The sequence below is a fragment of the Mustela putorius genome, unplaced genomic scaffold (genome assembly GCF_011764305.1).
Source record: "Mustela putorius furo isolate JIRA1106 unplaced genomic scaffold, ASM1176430v1.1 tig00000430_pilon_pilon_pilon, whole genome shotgun sequence".
Lineage (NCBI taxonomy): Eukaryota > Metazoa > Chordata > Mammalia > Carnivora > Mustelidae > Mustela > Mustela putorius.
The window spans coordinates 2,587,588-2,605,733 of record NW_025421377.1 but is presented as its reverse complement, the minus strand read 5'-3'; the positions used below and the strand labels follow the sequence as shown (position 1 = coordinate 2,605,733).

Genomic DNA, 18,146 nt, shown 5'->3' with positions numbered 1-18,146 from the left:
TCACTGCTAGGATAAATGAGGCAGAAGAAAGAATTAGTGATATAGAAGACCAAATGACAGAGAATAAAGAAGCTGAGCAAAAGAGGGACAAACAGCTACTGGACCACGAGGGGAGAATTCGAGAGATAAGTGACACCATAAGACGAAACAACATTAGAATAATTGGGATTCCAGAAGAAGAAGAAAGAGAGAGGGGAGCAGAAGGTATACTGGAGAGAATTATTGGGGAGAATTTCCCCAATAAGGCAAAGGGAACGAGCATCAAAATTCAGGAGGTTCAGAGAACGCCCCTCAAAATCAATAAGAATAGGCCCACACACCGTCACCTAATAGTAAAATTTACAAGTCTCAGTGACAAAGAGAAAATCCTGAAAGCAGCCCAGGAAAAGAAGTCTGTAACATACAATGGTAAAAATATTAGATTGGCAGCTGACTTATCCACAGAGACATGGCAGGCCAGAAAGAGCTGGCATGATATTTTCAGAGCACTAAATGAGAAAAACATGCAGCCAAGAATACTATATCCAGCTAGGCTATCATTGAAAATAGAAGGAGAGATTAAAAGCTTCCAGGACAAACAACAACTGAAAGAATTTGCAAACACCAAACCAGCTCTACAGGAAATCTTGAAAGGGGTCCTCTAAGCAAAGAGAGAGCCTACAAGTGGTAGATCAGAAAGGAACAGAGACCATATACAGTAACAGTCACCTTACAGGCAATACAATGGCACTAAATTCATATCTCTCAATAGTTACCCTGAATGTTAATGGGCTAAATGCCCCTGTCAAAAGACACAGGGTATCAGAATGGATTAAAAAAACAAAATCCATCTATATGTTGCCTCCAAGAAACTCATTTTAAGCCCGAAGACACCTCCAGATTTAAAGTGAGGGGGTGGAAAAGAATTTACCATGCTAATGGACATCAGAAGAAAGCAGGAGTGGCAATCCTTATATCAGATCAATTAGATTTTAAGCCAAAGACTATAATAAGAGATGAGGAAGGACACTATATCATACTCAAAGGGTCTGTCCAACAAGAAGAGCTAACAATTTTAAATATCTATGCCCCCAACGTGGGAGCAGCCAACTATATAAACCAATTAATAACAAAATCAAAGAAACACATCAACAATAATACAATAATAGTAGGGGACTTTAACACTCCCCTCACTGAAATGCACAGATCATCCAAGCAAAAGATCAAAAAGGAAATAAAGGCCTTAAACGACACACTGGACCAGATGGACATCACAGATATATTCAGAACATTTCATCCCAAAGCAACAGAATACACATTCTTCTCTAGTGCACATGGAACATTCTCCAGAATAGATCACATTCTCGGTCCTAAATCAGGACTCAATCGGTATCAAAAGATTGGGATCATTCCCTGCATATTTTCAGACCACAATGCTCTGAAGCTAGAACTCAACCACAAGAGGAAGTTTGCAAAGAACCCAAATACATGGAGACTAAACAGCATCCTTCTAAAGAATGAATGGGTCAACTGGGAAATTAAAGAAGAATTGAAAAAAATCATGGAAACAAATGATAATAAAAATACAATGGTTCAAAATCTGTGGGACACAACAAAGGCAGTCCTGAGAGGAAAATATATAGCGGTACAAGCCTTTCTCAAGAAACAAGAAAGGTATCAGGTACACAACCTAACCCTACACCTAAAGGAGCTGGAGAAAGAACAAGAAAGAAACCCTAAGCCAAGCAGGAGAAGAGAAATCATAAAGATCAGAGCAGAAATCAATGAAATAGAAACCAAAAAGACAATAGAGCAAATCAACGAAACTAGGAGCTGGTTCTTTGAAAGAATTAATAAAATTGATAAACCCCTGGCCCGACTTATCAAAAAGAAAAGAGAAAGGACCCAAATAAATAAAATCATGAATGAAAGAGGAGAGATCACAACTAACACCAAAGAAATACAAACTATTATAAGAACATACTATGAGCAACTCTACGCCAACAAATTTGACAATCTGGAAGAAATGGATGCATTCCTAGAAACATATAAACTACCACAACTGAACCAGGAAGAAGTAGAAAGCATGAACAGACCCATAACCAGTAAGGAGATTGAAACAGTCATTAAAAATCTCCAAACAAACAAAAGCCCAGGGCCAGACGGATTCCCCGGGGGAATTCTACCAAACATTTAAAGAAGAACTCATTCCTATTCTCCTGAAACTGTTCCAAAAAATAGAAATGGAAGGAAAACTTCCAAACTCATTTTATGAGGCCAGCATCACCTTGATCCCCAAACCAGACAAGGATCCCACCAAAAAAGAGAGCTATAGACCAATATCCTTGATGAACACAGATGCGAAAATACTCAACAAAATACTAGCCAATAGGATTCAACAGTACATTAAAAGGATTATTCACCACGACCAAGTGGGATTTATTCCAGGGCTGCAAGGTTGGTTCAACATCCGCAAATCAGTCAATGTGATACAACACATCAATAAAAGAAAGAACAAGAACAATATGATACTCTCAATAGATGCTGAAAAAGCATTTGACAAAGTACAGCATCCCTTCCTGATCAAACTCTTCAAAGTGTAGGGATAGAGGGCACATACCTCAATATCATCAAAGCCATCTATGAAAAACCCACCGCAAATATCATTCTCAATGGAGAAAAACTGAAAGCTTTTCCGCTAAGGTCAGGAACATGGCAGGGATGTCCATTATCACCACTGCTATTCAACATAGTACTAGAGGTCCTAGCCTCAGCAATCAGACAACAAAAGGAAATTAAAGGCATCCAAATCGGCAAAGAAGAAGTCAAATTATCACTCTTCGCAGATGATATGATACTATATGTGGAAAACCCAAAAGACTCCACTCCAAAACTGCTAGAACTTATACAGGAATTCAGTAAAGTGTCAGGATATAAAATCAATGCACAGAAATCAGTTGCATTTCTCTACACCAACAGCAAGACAGAAGAAAGGGAAATTAAGGAGTCAATCCCATTTACAATTGCATCCAAAACCATAAGATACCTAGGAATAAACCTAACCAAAGAGGCACAGAATCTATACTCAGAAAACTATAAAGTACTCATGAAAGAAATTGAGGAAGACACAAAGAAATGGAAAAATGTTCCATGCTCCTGGATTGGAAGAATAAATATTGTGAAAATGTCTATGCTACCTAAAGCAATCTACACATTTAATGCAATTCCTATCAAAGTACCATCCATCTTTTTCAAAGAAATGGAACAAATAATTCTAAAATTTATATGGAACCAGAAAAGACCTCAAATAGCCAAAGGGATATTGAAAAAGAAAGCCAACGTTGGTGGCATCACAATTCCGGACTTCAAGCTCTATTACAAAGCTGTCATCATCAAGACAGCATGGTACTGGCACAAAAACAGACACATAGATCAATGGAACAGAATAGAGAGCCCAGAAATAGACCCTCAACTCTACAGTCAACTAATCTTCGACAAAGCAGGAAAGAATGTCCAATGGAAAAAGACAGCCTCTTCAATAAATGGTGCTGGGAAAATTGGACAGCCACATATAGAAAAATGAAATTGGACCATTTCCTTACACCACACACAAAAATAGACTCAAAATGGATGAACGACCTCAATGTGCAAAAGGAATCCATCAAAATCCTTGAGGAGAACACAGGCAGCAACCTCTTCGACCTCTGCCGCAGCAACATCTTCCTAGGAACAACGCCAAAGGCAAGGGAAGCAAGGGCAAAAATGAACTATTGGGATTTCATCAAGATCAAAAGCTTTTGCACAGCAAAGGAAACTGTTAACAAAATCAAAAGACAACTGACAGAATGGGAGAAGATATTTGCAAACAACATATCAGATAAAGGACTAGTGTCCAGAATCTATAAAGAACTTAGCAAACTCAACATCCAAAGAACAAATAATCCAATCAAGAAATGGGCAGAGGACATGAACAGACATTTCTGCAAAGAAGACATCCAGATGGCCAACAGACACATGAAAAAGTGCTCCATATCACTCGGCATCAGGGAACTACAAATCAAAACCACAATAAGATATCACCTCACACCAGTTAGAATGGCTAAAATAAGTCAGGAAATGACAGATGCTGGCGAGGATGCGGAGAAAGGGGAACCCTCCTACACTGTTGGTGGGAATGCAAGCTGGTGCAGCCACTCTGGAAAACAGCATGGAGGTTCCTCAAAATATTGAAAATAGAACTGCCCTATGACCCAGCAATTGCACTACTGGGTATTTACCCTAAAGATACAAACGTAGTGATCCAAAGGGGCACATGCACCCGAATGTTTATAGCAGCAATGTCCACAATAGCCAAACTATGGAAGGAACCTAGATGTCCATCAACAGATGAATGGATCAAGAAGTTGTGGTATATATACACAATGGAATACTATGCAGCCATCAAAAGAAATGAAATCTTGCCATTTGCAACAACATGGATGGAACTAGAGCGTATCATGCTTAGTGAAATAAGTCAAGCAGAGAAAGACAACTATCATATGATCTCCCTGATATGAGGAAGTGGTGATGCAACATGGAGGCTTAAGTGGGTAGGAGAAGAATCAATGAAACAAGATGGGATTGGGAGGGAGACAAACCATAAGTGACTCTTAATCTCACAAAACAAACTGAGGGTTGCTGGGGGGAAGGGTTTTGGGAGAAGGGGGTGGGATTATGAACATTGGGGAGGGTATGTGCTTTGGTGAGTGCTGTGAAGTATGTAAACGTGGTGATTCACAGACCTGTACCCCTGGGGATAAAAATATATGTTTGTAAAAAATAAAAAATTAAAAAAGAATTACAGACTTTATACAAGGTAAAAGTGTGATTGATTTTAAGATGTATTATTGTCTAAATCAGTATATTTTTGCTGCCTTTTTTAAACCTGTAAAGGTAGGTTTTTGATGAAAATATACAGTAACCTTTATTTCCTTTAGTTACTAAGTGGCAATTCCAGAGAGAGTCTCACTTTTCTCATGTTATTTTTAAAATTTCAAGCAGAGAAAGACAACTAACCTATGATCTCCCTGATATGAGGAAGTGGTGATGCAACATGGAGGCTTAAGTGGGTAGAAGAAGAATAAATGAAACAAGATGGGATTGGGAGGGAGACAAACCGTAAGTGACTCTTAATCTCACAAAACAAACTGAGGGTTGCCGGGGGGAGGGGGTTTGGGAGAAGGGGGTCGGATTATGGACATTGGGGAGGGTATGTGATTTGGTGAGTGCTGTGAAGTGTGTAAACCTGGTGATTCACAGACCTGTACCCCTGGGGATAAAAATATATGTTTATAAAAAATTAAAAATTAAAAAAAAAATAAAAAAATAAAATTTCAAGAAGTGTCACCTACATTGAAACATTTGCTAAATCTGAACTTTCAGAATGCTAGTAGGATACACTTTAATTGGATCTATAAAAGTAATTCTCCAAAGACTGTACCTCTGACCAGTTTACAGAAACCAATTCCGGGTTTACAGAGGAAAAAGTGAAACACTGAAAAACGGTAAGTGTTCCCTTGTTCAGCCTGATGTTTGGAGGAAAAACTAAGGAATGAAGCATTAGTAGTCCATTTGAGTGCACTTTATTATTTTTTTATCTTGGGTTGGTTGAAATGTATAATCCCATTGCATTTTATGTGGTTTTCTTCAGCGTTCCAAGGTCATGAAACTATTAATGCCATGGATAATAATATGTTTACCAGATATCACTCACTTTGATTTCCATAGTAATGATAAACAGGAGTAGATCAATGAAATTGACACATAACTCAAAAGGATCTTTTTATTCAGTTAATAATTTCAGTATTCCTAGAGAATACAATTTTTTAAATCTGTTTTCTGCTTTGACATTTTTATTTTTTTGTAATGGTTGTTTTTGACCAGCACTAACATTAACAAATTGAAAAACAATACTGATCTGTTATGTTCTATGATTCACTAGTCTTGTTTACTGCTTATTTTGGGTTTTCCCATACCCAAATCTTATCTGGTGGGAACGCAGGGGTAGACAATTGAATAGTCAAAGGAGAGGCAATCAAAATAAGAGAAGTAAATGGCCTCGATAATCCATACCCTAGCTAATCAACCTCCTAATTTTTGAGTGTTGATTGGATTCACAGGCCGTGAAATGGAGTCCTGTAAAGTTTTCCTAACTAAACCTCAACTTAATTTTGCTTCCTGGTAAAAAACTCTGTGAAGTTTAGAAACCGTATACGAAGTTAGAGTACACCAGAGGTGACCTAGGACCCAAATTAGAGAATAGACCAAGCAGGTATCTTGGAAAACTGGCTGAGTAAGCATGGTACTTGTTAGAAATGGTAGCCTGTACACCTAAGTCTACAACCTGTGGATAAACAATTTTGTTTCATGAATTGTTCATGGACTGAATTACATCAACAGTTTTCTCCTTTGCACTAAGATTGATAAAATTATTTTCCACAAATTTCTAATTATTTTTCTGTAGCATTTTTGAATGTGGAACAATATGAATTTACTATTAGTTTTGTTTTAATTATATTTATCTTTTTGTGACTTTTTAAATAAGTTTTATTTATATATGCATATATGTATAAATAAATGAACATATTAGTTATATATAAATGTGTTTTATGTTTATATGTATAAATAAATAAACATTAACATTATGTATATATATATATATATATATATATAAAGGTGTTTTATAAATTCTGGTGATCCTAAGGATTTTAATATTATTATTTAAGGTTGAAGCATGCTGGCTAGAAATTCTTTTTTAAATTTCTAACTTCTTTCAATTTTCTGACTCCTTAAAAATAACCATTTTATTTAATATAGGTTTTTAACTGACAAGTGAGCTCTAGACATTAAAAAATAGCACCAGTTTAACAAGATAAATCTTTTCAAGACACATAAATGTCACCAGAACTCTCAAAAGGCAGCTTTTGCCTTATATTATCCTGTTATGTATAATGTTTTGTCTATCATAGAAATAAAATTGGCTTTTTAATTTAATTTTTTTTTGTTGTTATTGTTTTGTTTTTTGTTTTTAAAGAGAGAGCAGGGGTAGGTAGAGGGAGAGGGAGAGAGAAAGTCTTAAGCGGGCTCCATGGCTAACATAAACCTAATGCAAAGCTTGATCTCACAACCCTGAGATCACAACCTGAGCCGAAATCAAGAATCAGACATTTAAATGACTGAGCCATCCAGATGCCCCTTCAATTTAGTTTTTAAGCATTACGTAATAGCCATGGTTACATTTTTGTTGATTTAAATTGGGCTTTTTCTCACAGTTATTTGCCTAGCATAAACTTTCTGGCTCCACTCACATTTTTGCAAATGGCAAGATTTCATTCCTTTTACGGCTGTATAATATTCCATTTTATATATGTGCGCTACACACACACACATACATACAAACAATACCACATCACATTTTCTTTATCATTCATCAGTTGATGGACATTTGGGCTGTTTCCATAATTTGGCTATTGTAGATAATGCTGCTATCGACATCAGGGTGCTTATGTGGAATTTAAGAAACAGAACAAGTGAGCAAAAGGAAGAAAAATAGAGGGTGGCGACCAAGAAATAGACTCTTAACTGTAGGAAGCAAACTGATCGTTATCAGAGGGGAGGTGGGATGAGATGGTTAAATAGGTGCTGGTTAAACAGTGATGGTTAAACAGTGTATAAGCGCCTGATGTTGTATGGAAGTATTGAGTTACTATACTGTACACATGAAACTAAGATTATACTGTATTTAACTAACTGGAATTTAAATCAAACCTTTAAAAAATGTTTAAAGAAGTTTCTTAAGGTAAATATATTTGGACCTAACGTAAGTGACCAGTGATATCAAACATGTAAAACTATGAATCTATGGGCTTCTCTCCTATCTGGAGAGTTTGTTCTATGGTGTTATTCTATGACTTTTGCCCTTACCTTCCTTTCCCTGGGGTTCAGTTCATGATTTTCTCAATCTAAGTCCAAGTACCTGCCTCAATTTGTTGAAAGCCTTATTCTCTGAAGCCCCGAGCTTCAAGCAAGATTGCCGTAGAGTGAAGAGTTGGTATCATATTTAATAATATTGTATGGTACTTGGGGCACCTTGGTGGCTCAGTTGGTTAAGTGTCTTCCTTCAGCTCAGGTCATGATCTCAAGGTCCTGGGGTTGAGCCCCATGTTGAGCTCTCTGTTCAGTGGGGAGTCTGCTTCTCCCTCAGCCTCTGACCCTCCCTCCTGCATATGCTTTCTCTCTCTCAAATAAAATTTAAAAAATAAATATGTATTGTGTGGTACACTTAAAGATTTGTCAAATTATGTTAAATGTTATTATTGAATTTTAAAAAACAGGGGAGAGAGATTTAAAAAAAAAAAAACAGAGTTGGAGATCATAGGCCATATACATCAGAACTTAAAAGCCATTTAAGAGAAACGGAGTGAGGAAGAAGACACACTTCAAATGAGATTACATGAGTTATCAGGGACAGGGTAAGTAGAAACTACTAAAACTAGAATTGGCTGAAGCCCTAGAAAAGAAAATAGGGAGGAACACAGAGTATTAGACCCAAGGCAGGGTGTGAAAGCAATTGCAGAATTCTTCTCTAGCCTCCTTGCAGCTTAATGAAATCCCGTTGAGCAGGTGCTGAGGTCTTCATATATCAAGATTCCTCTAGACACTGCCTCCCAGGATTCTCATCCTAGATGTTATGTCTTCAATAAAGGCTCTTCAGTATACCAAAAGCTATATAATTAATATGTTCCCCCAGTCCTTTACTGAATGCCTGCACTGTGCCAGGCATTCTGCTAGGAAATTCCTTATCAGTGGTTTGGCCCCTATTCTCTCCTAAAATCACACAAGGAGAATTTTCAGTGACTAGAAGATGGAAGATGGTGCCTGATTCTTTTCTTTGTCATAGTTGTTAATATCATCATCTTTTCCAAGCCCACAATAGATGCTTTAAGTTTAGGGATTTTCTATGCTATCCTACATGTGAAGTGGGGGGTTCTTTGCTAGGATTCGAATTTCTTAGATGTGCTGTTCTGTTACCATACTCTACCTGGACTGGCCACTTCCTAAGAGACCAAACACTGCCTGTATTACCAGAGGGACTTAAAGACCTCTCTTTCTCCATCCCTGCCTTACTGGTTTCCACTCCAGGATATCTGACATAATCTCCACAGTGGTTTTAGGCTTTTTATAAATGACAGGCTTCTTCAGCTGCTTCCATTTTCTACCAGACAGTGCATCCTCGGGGAAAGAATTATTAAACTAGATTATTTCAGTAATAAAGGAAAAGGAAAAGAGAAAATACATCTGAAACTCTCAAAAATTTACTTGCCAGTCTAAAATGGAAGACAGTAATTATTGAACAAGTGACTATTATTGATAAGAAAAATGATTGTGATTATAGCTACCAATTTTACTTAGAGGATTTATTCCTCAAAAATAAACAAGCACACTAATATTTAACTACATTTATGCCTATCACAGTATCATGTGTTTGAGAAAATAAATGGAATCAACATTAGTGCTCAGCAGTGGAAGGGTGGTAAAATAAAGGATGTATCTCTGCAAGTGTACATACATTGGTATGTATCTACAATTAAAATGATGTTGATATTGATATGAGAAGATTTGCAAAATATATAACTATGCACAAAGTACAGGTTACAGGAGTGCCTGGGTGGCTTAGCTGGTTTAGTGCTAGATTCTTGATTTCGGTGCAGGTCATTATCTTGGGGTCCTGAGATCGAACTCCATGTCAGGCTTTATGCTCAGTGCAACGTCTTCTTGTCCCTCTTTCTCTGCTCCTTTCTCTCTCTGTATCTCTAATAAATAATATCTTTAAGAAAAATACAGGTTACAAAGAACCTGAACACAGAACATCCCCCAAATTTACCATTGGTTCTGACTAAGTAATCTAGTTGGTGGGAATTCAAGAGTTTTTCATCTTTACTCCTTTTTGTTGTTGTTCATTTGCATTTTTTCATTTTTTCCAAGGAATGTGTATTTCCTTTTAACTGTGAAAATAAAGCTAAAAAGAACTATTTTGAATTTCAAAAAGATCTAATTGCTTTCATCTATAAATGTTTACTGCATCAGTCACTTAGGTAGGCACTTTACATTAATTATTTCTGTTCTCACCAATACTTAAAAATAGGTATAATGTGTTTTTTTTTTGTTGTTTGTTTGTTTCTATTTTCCTTCTTTGTTTTTAGAAGAAGGAAGTATTAATCAGATTGACAGATGGAAGAGCCCTGGTTCCTACTCAACAGGATTGCTGTGTGATAACAGGCTCCTCTCTCATGGGCAGTCTATCTTCCACCCTATTCATTGGGTTAGGTGAAGAAAATCCACCCCCTCCAAGGCTTTTCTTCCCCCTTCTCTTTGATAATATCTTAGTATGCTTGTCATTGATGTTAATTTGGGTAGAATACAGTGATGGAGTGGAATCAAAAATATTAAACTGGGAATGAGAAAAGGAAATCTGAATTTTAAAAAAGGAAACAAGGAATTTCCACACAACTTGCTGGATCAGATTTTCTGGAATTCTTTTGTATTCATTTCCCAACAAGATCAGACATTTCTCAGGAAAGCAGTAGTATGGTAGGTCTAAACATTTGACAGCACGTTGATAACATTCTTAGAATAACATTCCTTAACAGGGTATCATTCCCTAATTTAATGTGCATGTGAGTGAAGTTATGCTGATTTTGGAATCAGTCAAGACAACTGCACAGGCAATGAGATAGAGTGATAAAAGTTTTTGTTTTACCTGCTGATTTTTAATGCCATTGAAATAGATTTTTAAAACTCAATGTAATGAAATAGATTTTTAAAGTTTATCACCATCCATTTACATTTCTTTTTCCTTGCAATTTGATGCCAGATTCTTTTCCTGTGCTGTGAACATACTATGTTATGATAATTTTTCTCTTTAATTAATACTATTAGCTAATAAATAAATAAGAAAGTAACTTGTATGAATTTAAAGATAATCAGTATCAACCATCCCTTTGAGATGAAGGAGCTAATGACTGATGACCTTTAATATTTTATAAACATAATGGTGTTTATGAACAGCTCCTCCAGATAGTAAGTAAAGATAAAGCTAAATAGTCAACATTGGTTGGTAAAGCATACATTGAGTCCTGAGGCTTATATGCTCTTATAACAGGACCATCCTGAGGTTGAGAATTCTATTCCCTTGGTTGTCAATAATCATAGCTTCTTTTATTTCTCTAAGGCTTTTCAGTTTTTACTATTATCTAAGGCTAAATTTGTGTTGTGCTTCATCTTTTACAAAATAGTACTTTTTTCATAATGCACAGTTTGATTTTTGTCTACCTCATATGCGTCTTGCTAATAATAGTACCCTCTTCTTTGTACTTTGCCCCTTTCCTACCACATGAGGTTCTGCTAGCACCGCTATGCACCAAAAGAACTGGATTGTAACATTACTGAAGTCTGGCTTAATTGGGATGAGTATATAACCTAAGATGAGTGAGTTAGAAGCTTTTGATGAAATATCATATACTGACATTGGGAAATAGAAGATAAGTTCATGATACTGTCTCAGTGATGTCCTCTGCCAAAGAGAGGCCTTTGGTGGAAAAGAATGAGGAAGTAGTAAAGAGAGAAGTAAAGCTAACAAATTCAGAGAATTGATAATGCTTGATTACTTGATAATCTGATGTAGGTACCCCCCCAACCTTTCCAGTTAAGAAAATAACTCCATATCTTTTTCTTTTTTTTTCTTTTTTCTTTTATTTTTCTTAAGCTAATTTGAGTTTGGTTCATATCATCTGCAAACAAAATGTAAATTGAGCTTATGAAATGGGGCCAGCATATGTGGATTTTCACCAGCAAGACCTTGCTTCAAAGAAGGCTGTAAGTAAACAGGTAGATAGGATAACCCACTTCATAGGTACAGTCATTCTCCTTCCTTTGTCAATGCAGGATTTATTCATAGGGAGCTTGTTTATAGAGTGGCAGAGTAGGGTGAGCATGGAAGTGATGGTATAGTCAGGGATTCTTTCTCACTAAGACTGACCTTGCAATTGCCACTGCAATTTTTCTCAATCATTGGTAAGCATTAGGTTTCTGATATGAAATGATATTTCTAAGAGATCAGCTAGCTACCTGGCTATCATTCAACTATATTAGGCTTTATCAGTTTTACAAACGTAACAATTTCCAGTCTCCAAAGTACTTGTTTTGATTTTGATTTTGTTTGCATACCTGTATTGTTTTTGTTGGGTCCATTAGTCATAGCTTTACCACATATCCTAAATATGGTCATAATATTCCACACAAATAGTCTCTCATCTTTTGATTTCAGTTTGCAGTAAAACAGATAACACAATAGATCAATCCCTAGGTTTTTCATATACCCCACTTATGGTAATAGATTATAATTTATAATTAGCTTAGTAGTGAAAAAAGAACTAAGTCAAACATGGAATATGTAGGAAAGGATTGAAAAGAAGGCTTGCCAGGTGATGGATATTAAGGAGGGCACATGTTGTGATGATGAGCACAGGGTGTTATACACAACTAATGAATCATTGAAAACTACATCAGAAAATGAACATAATAAAAAATAAACAAAACAAAACAAACAAACAAACAAAAAAAAACAAGCCTTGAGATGGGCAGAAACCAGGGTAGCTCTGGTTTTGTCTCTAGTAGGTGAGGCTGACTGAGTCTCTAATGCACTGTCATCAGATCTGCTCTTTGCTAGAAGCGGAATTTCTCATACATTATCTGTACTGACTGCATCCAGTTGTACTTCTTCTATTTTTCTTAAAACCATTGAATTCAGGCTATTGCTCTCTCTTTCTCCAGTGAAATTTCCTTAAGTCCAGAGTCTTCCCATATTGCTAAATTCACTGGTCATTTTTCAGTTCACATTAACTTATCATTGATACCTGATACAAATAGTTGTCTTTTCCTTGAAATTTTTTCTGTAGCTGGCTTTCAGTTGACTACACTTTCCCACTTTTCTTTTTCACTGGTAGCTTTTTCTCAGTCTCATTTACCGTTTTTCCTCATGTGGTTAACACTCTAAGGGTAGAGTGATCTAGGACTCAGTCTTTGATAATTTCTCTTCTTTTTCCATACTCACTTATTTGATGATCTCATTTAGTCTTGGGGCTTTAAATACAATTATGTATCTGCGATAGATTATAACATTGCACTCATTCGTTCATTCTGTGTCTCTGTAACAAGATTTCACACTTTCCCTCTTTCTGTGTGACTAACACTGACCCGTGCCTCCTTATAGGAAGAGTTATGTCACTACCCCTTTCTTGGGCTTAATCATATGATTGATCAGGTTAGGCCAATGAAATGTGCATGGAAATGACAGTTTGCCAGGTCTTAACAGAAGCTTTATTTATTAATACTCTTGCTCTTATTTTGTCATATAAAACAAGACTGGTATATCCCAGAAAGAGATTCTTCCTTCAGGCGGGATGCTGGAATAAGAAAACAAAAACAGTAGTGCAACATGAAGCCCAAATAGCAACTAAGAAGTAATGTGAGTGAGAAATAAATATTTCTTTTTGCAGCCCAGTGAGATTTGGGGAATAGAGTTGTTGCTACTGCAGAGCTAAGTAAAATACCATCAATGTGTTTGATTTTTTTTTTTTTTTAAGATTTTATTTATTGACAGAGAGCACAAGTACGCAGAGAGGCAGGTGGGGGGTTGTGGGGGGGGGGGGAAGCAGGCTCCCTGCTGAGCAGAGAGCCCGATGTGGGACTCCATTCCAGGACCCTGGGATCATGACCTGAGCTGAAGGCAGAGGTTTAACCCACTGAGCCACCCAGGCGCCCTACCATCAATGTGTTAATGACTCCCTAATTTCTACCTCTAGCCCAGCCTTTCTTTTGTACTCCCAACCTACATGTCTGAATGTTTACTGAGCATTTTTATTTAGATAACTAGTGGTCTTCTCAAACCTAACATATCCAAAACCAAATTCTTGCTCTTTTCCTGACATACTCCCAGCCCCTTCCCTGTGGATGCCACACTTTCACTTGCTGCAGCCGGCAAACCATGGGATCATCCTTGATTCCTTTTATCATCATCCCCACATTCCAATCAGGAAATCCTGTTAGCTCTACTTTGAAAGTATATCCGTAATTCTGCCACTTCTCCCCACTTTCATCGCTACTGTCCTGCTCTAAGCCACAATTAGTTATTGCTTGGATTTAAAAGGAACCTCCTTCCTTCACCCTTATTCCTCCATAGCTTCTTTCTGCACAGCAGTCATATTTTGAAATGACAATTTGAAGTTGTCTTTCCTTGCTCACTACTCTTTGTTAGCTGCCTGTCTCATTCAGAGGTAGGCCAAATCTTTAAAATGGCTTATAAATCCCTATCTGGTCTTCTCTTTTACTTCCTCTCTAATTTCAACCTCCTTTCTCTCCTGTTTACTTCACCCAACCTCACTGGCCTCTTTATTGTTTATGGAACATGAAGATCACTGTCCTCTGAGGACTTTTTTTTACTTGCTTTTGCCTCTGTCTTTTCTTTCAGTTAGCCATATGGTTTACTGTCTTACTTCCTTTTAAATCTCCACTTAAATACCATCTTTTCAGGGGCGCCTGGGTGGCTAAGAGGGTTAAGCCTCTGCCTTCTGCTCAGGTCATGGTTCCAGGATCCTGGGATCGAGCCCTGCATCGGGCTCTCTGCTCAGTGGGGAGCCTGCTTCTCCCTCTCACTGCCTGCTGCTCTGCCTACTTGTGATCTCTGTCAAATAAATAAATAAAATCTTAATAAATAAATAAACAAACAAATAAATAAGTACCATCTTTTCCGTGAGGCCTTTTCTTCAGTACCCAGTTCTAAATTACAAACTCTCATTGTCATTCCCTTGCCCATCCCCTTTGTTTTTGTCATCAGCGTTTACTATTTGTTACATTATAGGATTTATTTTGTTGGTTGCCCCTCTCCCAATTAGAATGTATGCTTTAAGACTACAGAAATCTTTATTTTGGTCCTTTCTATATCCACAGTAGTCCTAGAATATAGTAGGTTCAATAAATACCTGTTAAAAGAATATGTTGAGATATTCTTTTACTCTCATATATACTCTCATATATACTGTTATGAACTGAATGTTTGTGTTCCCCCAAAAACTCATATGTTGGAGCCTTAACCCCTAATGTGATGATAGGAGGTGGAACCTTTGGAAGGTAATTAAATCTATATGAGATTATGAGGGTGGGACCCCCATGAAGGATGAGTATGTCTTTACAAGAAGAGACCAGAACTTGCTCTCTCTCTTAACATGTGAGGGTATGGTGAAAAGTCAGAAAATTGAAAGCCAGAAAGAGGACTCTTACCGGGAACCAAATCGCACCTTGATCTTGGACTTATCCTCCAGAATTGTGAGAAATAAGTGTCTGCTGTTTAAACTACATAGTTTATGGTATTTTGTTAGAGCAGCTTAAGCCAATTTAGACATAACACCTTCTTCTTTTTTTATAATTTTTTTAATTTTTTATAAGCATATAATATATTTTTATCCCCCGGGGTACAGGTATGTGAATCACCTGGTTTACACACTTCACAGCACTCATCATAGCACATACCCTCCCCAATGTCCATAACCCGAGCCCCCTTCCCCCCAGCAACCCTCAGTTTGTTTTGTGAGATTAAGAGTCACTTATGGTTTGTCTCCCTCCCAATCTCATCTTGTTTCATTTATTCTTCTCCTACCCCCTTACCCCCCCCCCCCCGTTGCATCTCCACTTCCTCATAGCAGGGAGATTATATGCTGGTTGTCTTTCTCCGCTTGACTTACTTCGCTAAGCATGATACTCTCTAGTTCCATCCACGTCATTGCAAATGACAAGATTTCATTTCTTTTGATGGCTGCATAATATTCCATTGTAGACATAATACCTTCTTAAACTCTAATGAAACTTCAGTCTTTTAGGTTACCAAAATGTTTGAATTTCAGGATTATTTCCAAGTCATTGTGAAATAGAGATGTGAAACATCAAACAGAGATTTCCTGGAAACTCTTAATTTTTCAGTCATGTAACATTAAGTGAATTATATGACCTTGTCTTTTAGCCCAACAGATGGATTTCCTTGTGCATAGGAACAAGGGCCTCTTGATGTAGGGTAATTTTATTAGATTCATGTCCCCCCCCCATGGAGTAAATTAAAAAAAAAAAAGTATAATTGTCAGATCCAGAAAATGCATTTTTAAAAAATATTTTATTTATTTATTTGACAGACAGAGATCATAAGTAGGCAGAGAGGCAGGCAGAGAGAGGAAGGGAAGCAGGCGCCCCACCAAGCTGAAAGCCCGATGTGGGGCTCGATCCCAGGACCCTGGGATCATGACCTGAGCTGAAGGCAAAGGCCTTAACCCACTGAGCCACCCGCGCGCCCCTAAGCTAGTTTAGTATCTTTAGTTCCATACAGGACAAGCTTTTTTTGTGTGGCACAAGCTTACTAACATACATATACATCATACTTTGGATGATGTAGCAGTCTTTATCTTTAAAATGTTGTTTTTGGGGGCACCTGGGTGGCTCAGTCAGTTAAGCCTCTGCCTTTGGCTCAGATCATGATCTCAGGGTCCTGGGATTGAGCCCCACATTTGGCTCTTTGCTCAGCCAGGAGTTTGCTTCTCTCTACCACTCTACTCCTCTCCCTGCTCATGCTCTCTCATTCAAATAAATAAATAAAATCTTTAAAAAATTAAAAAAAATTAATATGCATCCAGGGGAAAGGTATAAATAGTAAGAGGAAATTGGGATGTTGACTTAAAAATAAGGTTGACTAGGACTACTTTATTGCCATCTCTTGAAGATTATTTGCTTTTTAACATGTAGGTTAAAAAATTAGTAAATAGTCTATAGCACTTAACGTTAAGTTAGCTATTAGTGATCAAGAGACACCCTGGATATGTCGGATATAATTCTTGGAAATCCTATTTTGCTTTTGTAAGGTCTAGGTAAGAAGATCTAGATCTCCTGGGTGCATGGAAAAGTCCAGGTGCTAATTTTATTATTTATTTCCAGCTACTGAAATAAAATAGTTGAAGAAAGAAGGCAGAAATCCAAGAGACATTATTTCTCTTACCTTTCTTCTCTATAACTAATCAGTCACCAGATTCAGGAAAGGCTAATTTATTGATCTTCTTCCCTTTTCTGCATTCCCATCACCAAGTACATTAAATAAAAATTTAATCATTTCCCACTGAGTTTATTTCAACAGTGCTCATCTTACTACCAGATCTGCCCTTTTTCACATTGTGCATACAGTTATTTATTCTGTAAGCTGTGTCTCATCAGACTACTCTCCAGCTTAAAATTCTTTAGTGGCCCCTCATGGCCATCAGGATCTAGTTCAGGAAACAGCTTACCAGGAAATGGTAAAATAAGTCCAAAAAAGTTGTGTTTTTTGCTATAGTTATTTTGCTGTTTTTTAATATCACATGCAAATTCCCTTAAAACTTTCTTCCTCTCCTCCTCTCCCCCCAGTTCTTCTTCTTCTTCTTCTTTTGTCTCCTCCTTTTCTAATACTATAAACATAGGCTTTGCTGCTCTACTGAAGGTAGTCTTTCACTGCCCTGTACTCTTATAGAAAAAAGGGCATATGCTTTTCAGTCTATCTAAAATCATTTGTTGTTTTCTCCAATGGGCTATAAGCTTCGTGAAGTCAGACATATGTCTTTGTCACCGTTTTATCTCCAGGGCACAGGAAAATTCTAATACACAACAAATACATATTTAGATATGTGTTCTTTCATTTAAGTAAATATACTGTCTTTTCTAAAATTGCTGGTAATTGGCATTCTCACCTTTTAACAGGGGTTTGAAAATAATGTTGGCCATTATTGTTCTTTGTATTTGAATTTTCCACCACCATCAGGCCTCCTTGAACACCTCAGATAACAGGGACCTCACTACCTGACAAGGAAGCCTATTTCTTTTTTTTTTTTTTTAATTTTTTATTTTTGATAAACATATATTTTTATCCCCAGGGGTACACCAGGTTTACACACTTCACAGCACTCACCAAATCACATACCCTCCCCAATGTTCATAATCCCACCCCCTTCTCCCAAACCCCCTGCCCCCGGCAACCCTCAGTTTGTTTTGTGAGATTAAGAGTC

The 18,146-nt window shown here is 37.1% G+C and overlaps 1 protein-coding gene across 3 annotated transcripts in view; it reads left to right on the top strand.

Moving 5' to 3' along the window:
* LOC101691909 (cytochrome c oxidase subunit 7B2, mitochondrial) overlaps window positions 1-18,146 on the top strand; it is a 168,649-nt gene that overhangs the window by 106,398 nt on the left and 44,105 nt on the right. The window contains exon 1 of one of the 3 annotated variants that reach the window (XM_045079931.1): window positions 11,781-11,892. The exons of the other annotated variants lie outside the window; for them this stretch is intronic. The gene's annotated coding sequence lies outside the window, so the exon portion shown is untranslated. Of the gene's footprint in view, window positions 1-11,780; window positions 11,893-18,146 lie in introns of those variants that run through there. 3 annotated transcript variants of the gene reach the window in all.